Source organism: Camelus dromedarius, chromosome 10, assembly GCF_036321535.1.
Source record: "Camelus dromedarius isolate mCamDro1 chromosome 10, mCamDro1.pat, whole genome shotgun sequence".
Taxonomy (NCBI): domain Eukaryota; kingdom Metazoa; phylum Chordata; class Mammalia; order Artiodactyla; family Camelidae; genus Camelus; species Camelus dromedarius.
In genome coordinates, this window is record NC_087445.1 from 28,308,748 (window position 1) to 28,323,870 (window position 15,123).

General features: G+C 34.5%; 1 protein-coding gene across 20 annotated transcripts in view; it reads left to right on the top strand.

Annotated features, from left to right (window-relative positions):
• PTPRD (protein tyrosine phosphatase receptor type D) overlaps window positions 1-15,123 on the top strand; it is a 1,876,190-nt gene that overhangs the window by 1,266,915 nt on the left and 594,152 nt on the right. For all 20 annotated transcript variants that reach the window (XM_064490208.1, XM_064490209.1, XM_064490212.1 and 17 more), the window contains one exon: window positions 7,050-7,096. The gene's annotated coding sequence lies outside the window, so the exon portion shown is untranslated. The remainder of the gene's footprint in view (window positions 1-7,049; window positions 7,097-15,123) is intronic.

Below are 15,123 nucleotides of genomic sequence, written 5' to 3' on the forward strand. Positions count from 1 at the left end.
TGACTTGATGCTTGTTGTCCAGTGGAAATATTATGCCAGTCACAAATGTAATGTAATTTAAGTTTTCTAGCAGCCACATTACACATATGAAAAGGAACAAGTGAAATTAATTTTAATAATAGTGTTATTATGTTTGACCCCATATATCCCCAATATTATTAATATGTAATAATTAATATTACTAATGAGATATTTCCCTTGTTTTTCATACCGAGTCTTTGAAATCATGTATCTCAATTCAGACTAGCCACAGCTATAGTACTCATGAGCCATATGTGGCTAGTGGCTACCATACTGAGTAATGCAGCTTTACAGTATTCCTTGTGTCTCCCATCTCTGTTCTGTGCTCAGGCTCCTGGCCTTGTATCCCTCCTTTTCCCAACATGATTAGATCCTGATAATATCTCAAGGCTCTCCTAGCTTAAGTTCTAACTCTCCTGTGTAGATTTCCCTAACCACCATAAGAAATATGACCTCATCTCATGGGAGGCACTAGCTATACCATGTAGCTGGCATGTTCTGTGTGCTACTTATTGTAATTAATGCACGAGAACTACATTGTCAGTATCTTGAGGGCTTCTTTGTCACCTTGATATCACTTAGCAGACTGCCTTTCACAGAAGAGACACAGTAAATATTTGTCAATGGAGTGATGATAGTATGGATTATTATAAGTATATAAATAGACTTTATTAGTCAGCAGGCTTATATTACTGACCAATTTGCTGTGATAACACATCATACTCTCACCAATTTTATGATGAGGTTAACTTTATAGGTTTTAGTAAAGATTTTTCCAAAACGTAACTCTTATTCTTGTTTCGGAAGGATAAATACCAGAAAGCGAAGAGTAACACGTACTAAGTAGTCAAGTGAAACTAGTATGATTTTAGTTCTATGATTTATTGTGTATATAGAGTGATAAGAATATTGATATATGAGCTTAATAGTATTATGGAAGACATAATTTAGTGAGCTCCAACAAGTATTGTCTGATTATCTTATCAGTGTGGAGGAATTCTTGGAAACAAATTCAGAAGATTTAATAAAAGAATGTGTTGAAAAAAAGTGATTTGGTAAGGGATCTCCAACATCAGTTTGTGATAGGAAGGTTGTGTACAATTGCTCCCTGGGCGTCTATGACAAATGCTTTATCAGGGAGTGGTAGATGTGATGATGGGTTATATTTTTTCATACGCAAGGAGCGCTTGATGAGATTTCACACAAAGAATTGCCAATTAGAGTCCTGGTGTAGAGTGTAAAGAAGCTGAATATGGCTACAACCTGAAATAGTGATGGAAAGTACACCAAACATAGCAGGGGCCAAAGCCAAGTACAACACAGTTAAAGAGAAAAGCTGTATTGGGGAAAAAAGCATAGCCATTCAAACAGATGAGACCTCAACAGGGGAAAGTAGTTCAGGACACAGTGCTCTGGAAGGGGAGATACCTTCCTAGATTGTCAGTTGAAGCTTGCATTTTAAAATTGTTATTAATTTTTTGGCTGGTAGGGCTAAAATATGTGAGTAAGAAAGCCTGAAAGCCTGGCTTAAAATAAGTGGGAAGTAACAAAAAGTAACAAAAAGAGAGAAAATAAAACTGAACACAATGTGAACAGGAAACCAGGCTCAATGACTGACTTGCTGGATTACACTGAGGCAAAAAATGTTTCCTAAACAGTTGACTTGGTACCTTGATCTTAACTGTCTTTATCATCATCACTGTCATCGTTAATCATGGTAGCTCCCTGTTGCTAACCCTGGTAGCTTACCATGGTCAATGTCTTACCTTGACCAAAAAGCCTTTCATGATCTCTGACCCAGTATACACCTCCTCTCCCACCCCTCCCATGTCAGTCTCTTCCTGGCTCACTATGCTCCAGCCACACTGGGCACATTTGTGTTCTTCAAACACTAATGTTTGTTTCTGTGTCAGAATCTTTGCACATTTATGGCTTTTCTAGAGGTCTTCACCCTTCTTCTTAGCATGGCTGTCCTGTTACTCAGGCCTCAGCTCAAATTATTACCCTTCTACAAGATTTTCTTGCCTACACTATTCAGCATTACTCAGCACTGCCCATACAGTGCTACTTGAAATTATGCATTCCGCTATTGGTCTGCCTGTCCGTCTATCTACCTTTGTTGTTTATTACCTGTGTTACCCGTTAGCATATGATCTCTATCAGAGCAGAAATCTCCACTACTTTCCTTCAAACTGTGATTCCTACTGTCTAGAACTCATGGTAGATGCTAAAAAATACGTGTTGAATAAACAAATGAATGAGTTGAGTATTAAGTGCTAAAATCCATTGTATTATCAAAACTGAAAACAGCTCAGAAAGATAAGTATTATTTTCTTTTTGTATCTGTTTTATTAAAAATGAGACTGACTTTTGAGAGATTTTGCCAGGATGCCAAGTTATTTCGAGAGTCATGTGAGATAGTGAACAAATTATAATGCACAACAGTTATGTAAGATATTTTAGTTCTTGTTATTGGTACAGCACACTTATTTGCTAACTACTAGTGACCATAAACTAGTTTCACTCTTTGAAGCTATATGAGTTCCTATTCTAATTTTTACCATGGAATAACTATTCCTAAGTCAGAGTCTAGAGCAGTAGGCATAGGAGTACACATCTGCTCATGAATCCCCTTAAGATTACATTTGTGATTAGCTGCTCACCTATGTAATGATGTCAACACCAGGATAAATATTAAAGCCATGGCTGAGCACAGAAAAACCTTACAAAAAGACGGTAGTTCAAGTTGGTTCCTGTCTTAACCTTAGCTACACCGGTAAATCCTCCCTCTTAGGGTAATATATCAAGAAAAATTTAGTTCAACCAGCTTACTCTTTGGGGGTAATAAAGAAAAAAAACATGGTGTTCACAAAGTTTTAAGAGAAAGTAAAATATAGACATAATAGTGAATAAAAATCTGTTGATGTAAATAATCCAAAAATTTTGTAAGGGGAACTGACAAATTCATTTATCTTCCTGTGATCACTTTTGCATCTCAGTTAACTAAAAAGTTGTTTAATTTTTGGGGGGTCTTAAGATGAATCTTTACATATGTTAATTCTGGAAATGTTAAAGTTATCATTAGTGTTCTTAATCAAAATTTTTATGTTTATAGTGAATAGCCTTAATATATAAGAAGTTATTGCAAGTGACTATACCAAAGACATAGATAGCTCTGCAAAATACTTGAGCATTTCAGAAACTAAAAAATGTAAATAAAAAACAAAAATTTTCAACCCAAGTGGTAACCAAAAAAATATATTAAAACAATGAAAGATTCAATTTTGTTTATCAAATTGGCAAAAATGTAAAAATTTAAAATGTCGTTATCTATTATTAGCTGCAGTGTGAGAAAGGAGTCACTTTCATATCTTGCTTGTAGGAGTGTTGAATGTTGTAATCTTTTTGGAGTGCAATTTGGCAATAGGTAGTATAATTTTTATAATTTGGTGTGCAGGCTTGACTGAGTCCAGCAATTTGTCCTCAGGAAATAATCATAATTTATGCAAATATGTAGCCTTAAGGATGTTTTTCACAAAACTGCTTATAAAGAAAAAAGAACTGACAATAGCCTTTCAATGGGTTTAACAAATTATGTTTCATACATAAAATTAAAATTTTAAATAACTCTTTATGCAATACCTTAAAATGTTATAGGAAAATAATTCATCTCATTTAAAAATATTCATAGAATAGTAAGTAAAAAATAGGAGTAACATGATGCCATTACTGAACTTCTAAAACATATATCAGTGCATAGAAAAGAAACCATTTGGCTATATATCAAAAAGTCCATAGTATTTATCTGTGGTGATAGGATTATGAATTATTTTTATTTTATTTTTTCTTCAATATATTTTAATAAATTTCAACAATGAATATTATATATTTCTATAAAAAGGAAATATGATTTTTATAAAAAGTAAAATAAAAACTAAATGATTGTAAAATTACAATTGATGATATAATCTCAATCAAAAATGAGATAATGAAAAATGAGCAATATCACAAGGAGTAGAGAAAAGAAGAAAAATAAACCATAAAATTATAAAAGCAATTAAGTATAAGTAGGGGAATGGGAGAGATGGAAGAACCATATTTCAGAATTGGATTTCAACCCAAGCAATGCACAATGAGTAGGTATTAGACCTTTTGTTTTTAATGTGTATGCCAAAAATTACCAGTCAGCAGAGTGTACAAAGTATTTTTAAAAATGTGTGTTTCTTTCATTTATTCTCTTTCATCAATAACTGAAGAGTTGATGTTATTTCCTTCTAGGCCTTATTAATGGCTTGGAAAATTATAAATGAAATTAAATACGGTACACAAATTAAATTCCCTAAATATTCCCTGAATAATAAATTCCCTGAATATCCTATTATCTATGATGTCTCATTATTATTGTTGTAGTTGCAGCCCATGATACATTGCACTATTCAAAGAATTTTTGTGTACTTTATCCCATTTATTCTCACTAAAACCCTTGGAAAGTGTTTGTATTATTTCCATTTTACAGATGAAAAAAAAAAATCTCTCAAGGTTACAAGACTCCTCAGCATCCCAGCAGTGCTCAAAGCAAATAGAAACTAACAAAACGAAACATACTGTAGATCGTGATTCTCAAACTGAGCAATACTTTGAAGAACACCACTTATACCAGACATGAAATTCTTGTTACCTTTTTACCTTCTGTAATAATAAACATAATTCCAAAATTGTTTCCTCTATTTCAATGAGTGGTCTCCATGAATATGTAAGAGCTCCTGACCACAGAGCATCACAGTATGGAGTTTCCAGCGCCCTTCATCACAGCTTTCATATCACAACAAATCTTACCACAGCTTTTTCAACATTCCATGCACATGTTGCAAAAAGAATGTTCTGCAAATTATTTAGACTTCTTTTTGAGAATTTTAGCAAAGCTCTATTCTTGACTTCTAATCTGATTTTTTAAAATGTGTATATAATAAAAGATACATCATGATTATTTAAGAGATGGACTTCAGCTGAGGAAATTATAAATATGTATTAAATTAACAATTAAACATCCAAGAGCCTTTAAAGATAATTTAAAGATGGAACTGGAGGCAGATTTGGTTATTTTACTAAAATATTGTATTTTTATTTCCTATCTATATTACGGAATTTTGAACATAAAAATTAGAAAGTAGCCTCTAAGGAACTTAAGAAATAATTAAAATTAGCTTCTAGTTCATAGGATTCCTTTTCACCCTTGTTGGGGTTATTTGGAGCTGGGAGGAGAGATGTAAACATCCAAGTAGGTAAGCCATCTAGCACCCTGACTCTCAGTGTCTTTCTCTATTTCTGTTCAGTGACACTGCCTCCATTTCATGGCATCCATCCTCTCTCATCTATATGCTGGAAATTCTCAAAATTTCTTATGTAGATCAGACTTTCCTCTGAGTTCTGGAAACTTTTGCTCAATGTAGTATTTCCATTTGGTCATCTCCATGGGCACTTCAGAAATAATTTATCCAAGATGGAACTCTTCTCTTCTCCTCAAATATTAATATGTTTTCAATCTTCACTATCTCAGGAAATGGCAGCACCATACATCCAGTTGCTTGAGCCAGAAACCTTACCATCATCCTTTGTTCCTTACCTTGCCCTCCTTCACATCCAGTGCCTCAGGAAGCTCTTTCTTTGTAACTGCTAACTATCATGAATCAGTTCCTACCTTTTACCTCCACTAACAATGTGGAAATCCAAACCTCCTTACAGAGCTTTATCTGCTCTTCCAACCACCATTTCCCCAACCTGGTGTCATTACACAGAAGCCAAATAATCTTTTAAAACAAACATTGCAACAATAACAACCTCTATTAATTTTTCAGTAGGCTAACCATGCAGGTCATGTCCTAGATTAAATATATATGTTTCACATGCTTCCACTTGTTTTTTCAGAGATTTATTAAGCAATAGCTGATGTATGAAATACTGTACATGTTAAACCATGCAATTTGATGAATTTTGACATAGGTATACATCTGTAAAGCCATCACCACAATCAAGATAACAAACATACCCATCAACTTCAAAAGCTTATTTATGGCCTTTTTAATGCTTCCCTCCTCTTTTTCCCACCTGTGTCCACAGGTTACCGCTAATCTGCTTTATGCCATTCAAGATCAGCTGGCATTTTCCAGAAATTTACAGAAATGGAGTAATACATCTACTTGCCTAAGCTACTCACAGAGTCCAAAGTGATTTCTCTGGTTCCACTCTTACAAAAAGACAAAAAGCAAACTAACAAACAAAATACAGGATGAGCAGGTTTAATGAAAATTATTGGGAAAATGCCATCATAGTTGTCCAGTTTTTAGAAGGGCTTATGAAACTTCTGAAATACTGTAACTCTTTCATGGACTTGTATCTTTTTCAACCCTAATAAATTATATTAATAGTAAACTTCTTTTTCAGTTAAAATAATAATAAGCCTTTTTTGGGCCCAATTTTAAAATCTAGATTTGTTTTTCTTTTTTTGACATTAACATTAACATTATGGTTTGGGAGATCCTGTCTTTCTAGGGACCCTGTGATGTTAGTTAAAGCAACTGAGTGTGCTTTGTGTGTTTACTGAAGATCTAAGTCTTAATAATGCAAGGAATCCTTACAATGCAAAGAATATTCCATTTTGTAAGAATTTTTCATAGACCTTGCTAATAGATTATTTTTAATTTAATATTTGATGATTATATGTGTTATTTATTTCAGATTATATACAAGTTTGATTATATTGTATAATTAATATTTGAAAACTATAATTTCTCTTCCTAGAATAATGATAGCATGTTTTGCCTCTTGTTACTTAAAAAGGTTCATTTTAAATTGCTCTTTACAACACTGAGTTGAAGGAAAATGCCAAAATACAACTAATTTCATTTCTTTTTGGAATTTGACATTTTCCACTAGCTAAGTAATATAAAAATGCATCACTAAATGAGCAGTGTTTTAATAGCATCGTTTTCACAACATTTTAATTGTTGTCACATTTTGTTTTTGTTTAGGGAGACGTCTGGTGAACACCCGAACACCCGTGGGATCTAAAGAACAAGTAAGATTTAAAGCATTCTAGTTTTTGGTCTGTTTCTCAAACTTCCTGTTTTATTACTTAATAGTATTTCTTTACTGCTGTAAGTTGTAGCTACCTAGAAGAGTGTTAGCAATTTTATTACGGAGCTGAGGAATAAAAGTGAACTTCCACACTTACAGATTATTTGGAGGCTTTAAAAACCTAGGTGAATTTTCTGTACATGGTAAGCAGACATAAAGCCACTACAGATGGAATGAATTCCAAGCCCAAAGTAATGGGCATGTTTTTATGTTCAAGAATGAGTATGAATCCTTAGAGTGAATTTTTATAAGGTTCTTTTCCTCACAAAATATATATTGCTGTAGTTGTCTTGTTCTTACTTCTTGCCTATCAGTAGAATAGCTGAGTGAGTGGTTGAGTTTATTCGCTTGACCTACCTCGTGTAGAACCATGACTCAGTACCAGAGAGTTTGGGTAATATGAAATAAAACCCCCAACCCCTGAATTGGAATGAAATGTGTTAGGATGATGGGTTGGAGGGTAATGCAGTAGAAAGGCACACAGTTGGAATAATGGTCACAAGGAAAGAAAATGAATACTGGAAGAATTGAAAATAATAGCAAAGAAGGAAGCAGATCACCATAAGAATAAAGAGTAAACAAATAGATTACATATGCCTCATTGTCAACATTTGGAAGAAAGGAAATAGAGGCAGAATGAATTAAGAATAGAGTGGAGACTGGAAACTAAAGCGAGGTGGAGACGGTATGTAATAGCTTGTATTTGAGAAAAAGGAAGAAAAGAGTAAGTGATAAAAGATGGGAAAAGTTCCGTTTTTTAATTTTTGTTGCTTAGCTTGCTTGACAGTTTAGTTGGTTGAAAGTATAACTTGAGTGGTTTAAAAAATAGAAACACTGAATATTTTTATCTATTTCATTGAAGATGAACAAAATCTAGTCATTGTATAATTATTTGATGTTTCTGAGAATCTTGCTTGTGCTCAATTTAAGCCATGTTTAAATGAGGAAAATGTTTCTTGATTTGTTTCAAGTTTTCTCATAAGTGTTCTAAGCCTGCTCTACTCTTGAAATCATTTGACTTCTAAAGAAGGGAAAATCATGCATTTAAAGAGGTGAAATAAGTTATTAAAATGTATTTCTAATCTACAGAAAGCATATGTTAAACAATTCAAATTTACAGTCAGAACAGTTCAAATTACTTCTGCATTCAGGAACATAAAGCCATAGATTTACCCTATGGTTACCCTGTAATTCCTATTTGCAGGCAAAGGGAAAGTTAAAACTGGTGCTGATCTCTATTTTAATGTACTGATTTACTAAGGAAACTTGTAGAATAGAAAATTTTTCTATCCCAAGCATAAATCATAAAGATTCAGAAAGGTAATCTTGCTTTTACTGACATAAAGGTACAAATAAGTAAAAATTCATTTTTAGCAGCATTTCTACAACATTTTAATAGGGAAGTGTGACTTTAAGTTTATGATTGTTTTTGTTGTCCATTGGTTTTTGGGTAGCTCTTATGTGTTAATTACTTATCATCACAATAAAAGGTACCTTTCTTCCTAACAGTTAAAGTATCTTGGGGAAAATATTGTGGTTATTTGTGGTCTGTTGTGTATAAAGCTATTACTAACAGTCTGCCATCCATTATTTCTCCTAACCATAGAGCAGAGTTTGATGGTGATAAAGTAGAAAGTGCCTGTTGATTCGGACTCCAAAATACTGGGTAAAATCTCAGCACCATCATTAAGATCCACTTAGTCACCTAGGCCTCAAAGACTTAATGTTCAAAATGAAGATAATACTGTCTACTCACAAGATTCCTATGACATTTAAACAGCTGACCAATCTGAAAGTATTTGGAACTTGGCCAACATTAGTAGATGACATAACTGGTGACACTTGGGTTCTAGCTCCCTAGAGGTTCCCATCCAAAATCCCACGAGTCACACAAATGATTTTGCAAGGATTGTTGCCGGTGTTTGTACTTGTGATTCAACTTTATTATTAAAAGTTATTTTGGGGGTACATCAATCTATCAGTCTATCTTAAGCTTTAGTTATCATCTTCATGGTTCTATATCTGGAGTGCTGGGAAAGTCCTTCAGCCTCATCAAATTCTCTACCCGTTTTCTGGTGCTTTACATTCCTCAAAGGAAGAAAACTAGGAATCTCTCCCCTATTTTAGTAGTGCTAGGATAGGTGGTTTTACAAACATGCCCTCATATGATCTTAAGATCTTTCATGTGAAGAAAATGTGATTGTCCCCTTCTGATGATTCTCAGAAAAGCCAAATAACATGACTGAGGTCACCTAGCTAGAAAAGGGAAGGAACTGGAATTGGGACCCAGAACTCTTCCCACATTTTGCTCATGTACATTGCAAAACACCCTCCTACCTTCCTTAGTGAAATATAATATTTTCAATACTCATATTTGTATAAGTGTTATCACAATGATTTTGTCCACATTGGTATAGAGAGAATATTTAATATTTAGAAAAGAAGAAGGGAGGCAAAATGATGACTAGCTCCCAAAAAGGATGAGGACTGCTCACTAACTGGGTGTTGTGCCTTGGACAAACTTTCTGAGAAGACATTAATAAGCATTAAAAAAGACACTTTCTACTTGGCCAGTAGACATCAGAGTCAACCTCAAGTCCTCATGGTTATACCATTAAGATCCAATTTATCTGCATTCCTCTGATAATTTAGCAGAAAGAAGTCCAGGTCCTATATGTCTTTCCTCTTATTGGTGTTCCTCTTTTTAACACAACCCCAAGGATTCTCTTTTCTTCCCCTGGTTTTCTGCTGATGGTGTCAAGTGTATGGTTCATCTGAGTTGGTCTAAATATACTTGCTGAAGTCGGGGAAGAGGATCATTATTATAACCAAATGCACATTGAATACTTTGAGACACCAGCCTCTTGAATTTGAAGGAAAAAAGAACTGTTAGAAAAAATTAAAATGAGGCTCCTGTATGATTAGTTAATTAATTTTGGAAATAGTTATATTTCTAAATAACTTTATTAAAATAAACTTGTTTTATTATTTTGTTAAACAAATTATCCTAACCTGTTAAACAAAATCAACAAATAATTCTTGTTACTCCTTCACATACACACTTACACATGTGTACACACACTGTAATATGCTCTCCTTTTTTGATGAAATAGTCTATATTATACAATTTTTAGAATACATAATGTTGAGAAAGTAATTTTGGAAAAAATTTGAAATGATTGAGCCTTAAATGTGTTATGACATTTTTAAACTTTAAATCATCTACACTGATCTAATCACTGTGTTTTAAGTAGTCACCGTCTTGTTTTCTAAATGAGAATCTGACTGTGTTTAGAAATACAGTTTCATTGTGCTGATATCATAATACAGATTTCTCTTTCCTTGAATTGTCCCCAGTGTAAACATGCTGCTTGATAAAGATGACAGTGAAGTTAATTTGATTGCTAGGCAACTGTATTGTTATTCCCATAGATAAACACACTTATTTCCTCTTTGGTGTTTTCCTGCTAAGGGATTTCTGGACTAGTACAATGCTTTCTTTTGGATTGATTGTGATCTTACTCATTCTGAGTAGTTGCATAGATATCCTTTATTCTTTTGTAAGACTGGATTTAATGCATAGAAAAGTTCAGAGGGAGAAGGAGAGCTATTAGATGGTATTTTTTCAGAGCAGGTTTGGAAACAGGGATGTTATTATTAAGAAGCATTTGGAGTCATGTACAACAGAAACATGTTTTCTTCTAGACTGTGAGAACTAAGTATAATCTTGGGATCATGGGGGAGTTTTATTTACAATATCAACTTCATTCACAAAACTCAAGTAAATGCTTCCAGGATGAAATAAGGTAATAACAATGGACAGAACAGTTGTTTATTTTATGTGACTACCTCTTTATTGCCAAGGAGCGTTATTGTACCCCTGTGAGACTTACACAGAGCTTACAATTTACTTGATACAGAATAATGTTCATTGTCTGCAACAACTACTGATGATGAGGATCAGAAGGCATCAAGAGGGCAAAAATGTAGCAGCCAAGAGGAGTTCAAGAGTGCAGTATCATAGTGAGTCTGGTTAAATTGCAAGATGCACCTAACAGGGATTATGTTACCCGGGAACCCTGGCTTGCACCTTGATACTTTGAGACCACTAGACTGCCTACAGTGCCCTTTTGTGAAAGGAAGGAAGAGTTGAATTGATGGGACCAGAGTAATGGAAGTAATGCTGACAATGACACCTTCACCACCACTATGAAAAGCAGAGTCGACACCTCCCAGGGCCTGTTACACCTGGATATTCCCTGAATTTTGATGCTACTTTGGCTGTCTGGCTTAGGGCAGAGATGGTCTTGTCTGCAATGCCCATACATTTGTAACCAAGCAATACTTGGATTTTTTATATTCTTTTAGAGTCACATGCTTATATCTGGGGGGAAAAATCAACATCTAAAAGGGCTATTTCAGGAGAGTGAATTAACTGGCCTCCAATGCTGCCTAAAATGCAACAGGGAAAGGAAGAGATGGAGGCATGTAGCTTATGTGTTTTAGGGCAGGAAAAAACCTTCCATCATTCATTACTCATGGACTTTTACCATAGAAGTGAGTAAGGAATCTTCAGTTTTTGAAGACTGTTATTAATTCTGTCTTGTGAGTGATTGCTTCTTTCTATCATCAGTGATCTTTGGTAGAACACAGCAATGATGGTGCAGTACCACAGGGTATTCCCATGGTGCATTTATTTCCTCCATCACCTTGAAAGTGGTTTTCAAGATTAATTCTAGTGTCAGTGGCCCCATATATAAATTGTTGTTGCAGAACGTCTTCATAAGATGTCAAAGAGTTTAGTCACTCTTTTGTTACTTTGATGTGAAGTCTCTATACTCTCAGGAATTGAAAACAAAGAAAGAACTGGCAAGAGTTTTCAAATATCATTGTGTAAAGTTTTTTTTTTTTTTTTTAGAAATTAACATTTGTACTATCTGGTTCCCTCTCTTTAACTTTCTTTATTTCTTTCCCTGTTGGTGTGATTAGTTGTGTTTATCTGTTTCATCCAAGACATTCAGATACTCAAGAAACTTTACTGGAAACTTAATCTGAGACAGTGACCAACTCTATGATATAGATTTGATATAGATGTTTGCAAAGTGGCCTAGTGAATTGTGAATGCAAAGGCAAGTCATAGTGCTCCATTCAGCAGCATACATACTAAAATTTCAACCATGCAAAGAAAGTTAGAGCAAAGACAAGTCGCAGATTTTCTTTTAGAATTGCTGAGTTTTATGAAATTTTGTGAAGTTTTTCTCTTCTACCTGGTCATATAAGATACAATGGCAAGGATATATACCCTCACAGATAATGGTGATTCCTTATCCTGGATTGTATAAAGGCAAAATACGTACAAGTGGCATCAAACTTTAATTGACAGCTTGATAAAAAATTTCAATACTATTATATAAGTCTTCTTTGTTCTCATTTCCACTTAAAGTAGAACATTCATTTGTATATAGTTTCCCTATGTCTGTGTGTGAAAAGAAACCATCTTAACCTGTTTGATTTTTTTTAGCCACACATATTAGAAATCACCTGCCATAACTTCCCTTGAGTGTATGAATTTATCTCTTTTGTAGTCTTCTCAAATACTGTAAATAACACTTGGCTCATGGTACTCACCCAGTGTGTATGGAACAAGTATATCAGTTTTCTATGCTGTGTAACAAATTACCACACACTCAGTGGCTTAAAACAACACAATTTATTATCTCACAGTCTCTATGGGTAGATACAGACATGACTTAGCAGGCTTCTCTGCAAGGATGCAGTCAATATGTCAGCCAGGGCATAGTTCTCATTTGGAGGCTCAACTGGCAATGGGTTTACTTCCAAGTTCACTCAGATTGTTGGCAGAATTTATTTCCTTGTGAATGTTAAAAATGAGGGCTCTAGCTTCTTGTTACTTGTTGACTGGAGGCTTCTCTCTGCTCCTAGTGGCTGCCTGAAGTTCACTGTGTCTGGGTTTCTCCAGAAACCCTCTCACAACATGACACCTTGCTTCTTTAAAGCCAGGAAGGGAGAAGGAGAGCCTCTAGCACCTGACTGATAACAGGATGGAGTTTTATATAATATAGCATAATCAGGGGCGTGAAATCCTATCTATCACCTTTGCCAAATTCTGTTGGTTACAGGTCCTGTCCACCCTCAGGAGGACAGGATTATACAAGAGCACAGACCAGGAGGAAGGGACCCTGGGGACCACCTTAAAGTTTGTCTGCCAAGGAGGTATCATCATAAAAACTAGTATCGGGAACAGCCCTGAAATCCCAACTTGGAACCATAATTTAAATTACATTAGAGAAAGAAAAACATGTTAGTTTGATCTTACTAAAGAAAATGTAAAATAACTGTTAAAATAGCTGTAGAATTGTTACTACACTAGATTTACAAAAGCACCATATTTACAGCATTTCCTATTGTAAAAGGCTGAATCTTCAGGGAACAGGAATATATTCTTTGCTTACTCTGACAATGAATAGCGTATGAACCTCTTTCCTTGCTGAGTGCATTCTGAGCTTCAGGACTTAAAATAACACAGTTTGTTCTTAACGTACACCTCACCGTCTACTATTGTTTGGCCTATAACAACCACAGAGGTGATTATATACTATGCAATTACAGACTGCAGTTACTAAGCATTTTACCGTCTATTTACCTGTAGGTCTGTTTTCTTACATAGCACTTAATTCTATAATATTTAAATCAAAAACTCCAGGTTTACTAGTGTTCCAGGATATGATAATAATAGTGGAATTATAAGTTATTCCCCCAAGAAACAGTGTATTGAGTCATATGGGACCATGTAACATCGGCACAGCCACATCTGGTGATCCCTGAAAAGCTCTCCACCTTTTTATCTTCCTGGAGTTCAAAAACAGATACTATTTTTGACGGCCCCTTCAGACCATAATTGCCACTTTCTACTTAAGAAAAGCAATCTCTAAGGTAACCAGGAGACACATTCCATAGCAATTTATATCTCAGGCAATCTAAATTATAAACATAACTACCTATGAACCCTAACACAAAGGAGAATTTTTCCATGCCATAATAATCAGCATAAACTATTGAAATTTAAAAATAATTGTGTTATCCATATTGATTCTTCTCAGGGACACTGGGACACCCTTTGTGGACTTAACTGAGTATACTGGAGTAAAGTATTACATTTTGGACTTACTGAGTATATTGGAGTAAAGTACTTGACATTGGAAACAAGAGAACTATTTCAAAGTCTCTGGGATTTGCTTAGATCACCAAATCCCTTTCCATGTTCATGTAGGAGAACATCTCTCCCCCTTTCCCAGAGATATAAAACTTTAGAAAAATTGAATTAAAAATAAAGAGTATCAAAACAAAGAAGGCTAAGGATGAAGCACTGGTCAGAAATCATGAAGAAAGAAACTCAGATAACCTTCCTAGACACCAGCTCCCAGTATACTCTCAGGATACAAGAACAAGGAATAAAACTGAGGTATTCTTTGGAAAAACATAATGGTCTCTGAGAAAATACACACACATAATGACATATAGGGGTTGTTATTCCAAAGTGAATCTATCTCATTACACATCACCTTGTCATAAATCCCTTGACCACACACACATCGACACAGAATTTTCCATAATATTTTCCTAAGGCACTACTCAGAGTGTCAAGGTTGACCAGTATATGAGGAACAGTTTCAATATGAAATAGAACAATACAAATAAAGATACAAATCATAAAAAAGAACACTCAGAGAAAAATTAAAAGATCCTGAATATTTAAAATATTACAGTTGGTGGACAAAAATACAAAAGGAGAAATGAAAGACAAAGTTGATAAAATCTCCTAAGAAAATAAGCAAAAACAAAAAGTAATGGTCAAAAATATTATAAGGATGGAATTAATACAAGATATTCAACATCTCACTAAAATGATTTCCAGAAAGGAAGACCATAGAAAATCTAAAGGATGAA